Here is a 1,860-nt window from a genome sequence, read left to right as displayed (position 1 = left end):
AGAGGGAATGGCCTGGAAAAAATGGGAAAAATATTTTCTGTCTCTAAAGCCTGCATCCCTGCCTCAGGCCAGTGGTTGGAAGGGGCAGGGTAAGTTCTTTGTTTATTTGTGCAATAGGAGATGGCCCAGCCCTACCTCCTAAAGAGAGATCCTGGGCAGAGGTCACCAGAGTATCTTCAGGGGAGATGGGATGATCAGAATTATCAACTCTAATTGTCTGAAGCTGAGAACGCATCCTTTAAAAGCTCTGTATTTTTGTGAATGTTCAGGAAAAATTTGGATTTTGAGATGAGAAGTTCTGCCATTTTTCCTCCTTTGCTGGTAAAGTAAACTCTCTTTCCTTCCTCCTCAAACTGCTTGTCCTCATTCTTTTTCAGCCTCGTGGACAAGTGCCGAGTTTTCATTAACACCATCTTCACTTATTCATTCAAAAATGTTTATTTGGTGCCTACCACATGCCAAGTGCTGTTTTAGGTACTTTAGATATAACTGAACAAAACAAAAATTCAGCCTTCAGGAATTCTGGTGGGAGAAAACAGATAACACAAACAGACATAATAAATAGGTAGCTTCCATTGTGTATTAGCAAGTGATAAGAGCCAGGTGCTGGTAGCTCATGCCTGTCATCCCAGCACTTTGGAAGGCTAAGTCAGGAGTATTGCTTGAGGCCAGGAGTTAGAGATAGTGAGACCCTATCTCTAAAACAAAAAAAAAAACCACAAAAACAAAACAAACAAAAAAAAAATTAGCTGGCATGGTGGCTTGTTCCTGTAGACCCAACTACTCCACAAGCTGAGGTAGGAGGATCCTGTGAGCCCAGGAGTTCAAGATTGAAGTGAGCTATGATCATGCCATAGTACTTGAATGAGACCCTGTTATAAAACAAAACTAATAAGAAGAGTAGAAGAGGGTAAAAGGATAGGGAGTGCCAGGGGTGGTGTGAGGAGAAGTTAGATTTCAATTATGAATATGATGGTCAAGGTAGTCCTCATTGAGAATGTGGTATTTGAGCAAAGACATGAAAAAGCTGAGGAAGGAGCCATCTGGATGTCTGGGAGAAGAGTGTTTCAGACAGAGGGAACAGCCAGCTCAAATGTCCATGGAGGGGCCATGCTTGATATGTTTGGGGCATAACAAGGAAGGCAGTGTGGCTGGAGAGTAGTGATCAGGAAAGAGGGTGGTAGGATGTGGGATCAGAGAGGTAATGCGTAGGGCCAAATCATTTAGAACATGGGAAAGATTTTGACTTTTACTCTGAATGAAAATATGGACCACTGCAGGGTTTTCAGAAGAGGGCTGATGCAATCTCATTTACATTTTAAATCATCACTCTGGCAACTGGATAGAGAATAGACCATAATGGGTAACAGTGGAAGCAAATGACAAGTTAGGAGGCTATTTTAATGATTCAGAGAAGAGATAGTGGTGGCTTGCTCCTGGGGGGCAGCAGTGAAGATGAGAAGTGAGTGAATTCTAGATGTTTTGAAGATGAAACCAAAAAGATATGCAGATGGGTTGGCAGTGGGGTATGAGATTAGGAGACCACCAAGGCTGACTCCAAGGCTTTGGCTTGACAGTTTGCAAGGATGAGATCACCATGTGCCGAGGTAGGAAAGACTGTGGATACAGGACCTGAGGGCAAAGATCAATGGTTCAGTATGTACGTGTTAAGTGAGGTGTGTACAAGATATCAAAGTGGAGATGTTGAGTAAGCATTTGGATACACAACTCTGGAATTTAAGATTGATGTCTATTTGGATCCATAAATTCGGGAGTTGTTATATGCACGGATTTGAAGCTATGTGATTGGATGATGTCACCAATGAAATAAGTGCAAATAGAGCTGGTTGTTTAAAGGAG

At 42.3% G+C, this 1,860-nt stretch overlaps 1 pseudogene; it reads right to left on the bottom strand.

Annotated features, from left to right (window-relative positions):
• The window catches only part of LOC105821224, a 4,920-nt pseudogene extending 4,685 nt beyond the window's left edge, over positions 1–235 (bottom strand).
• Positions 236–1,860: the final 1,625 nt, after the last annotated feature.

This window comes from Propithecus coquereli, unplaced genomic scaffold (assembly GCF_000956105.1).
Source record: "Propithecus coquereli isolate 6110/MARCELLA unplaced genomic scaffold, Pcoq_1.0 Scaffold566, whole genome shotgun sequence".
Lineage (NCBI taxonomy): Eukaryota > Metazoa > Chordata > Mammalia > Primates > Indriidae > Propithecus > Propithecus coquereli.
Note: the sequence above shows the minus strand (reverse complement) of the source record. Positions and strands in the feature narration are given on the sequence as shown.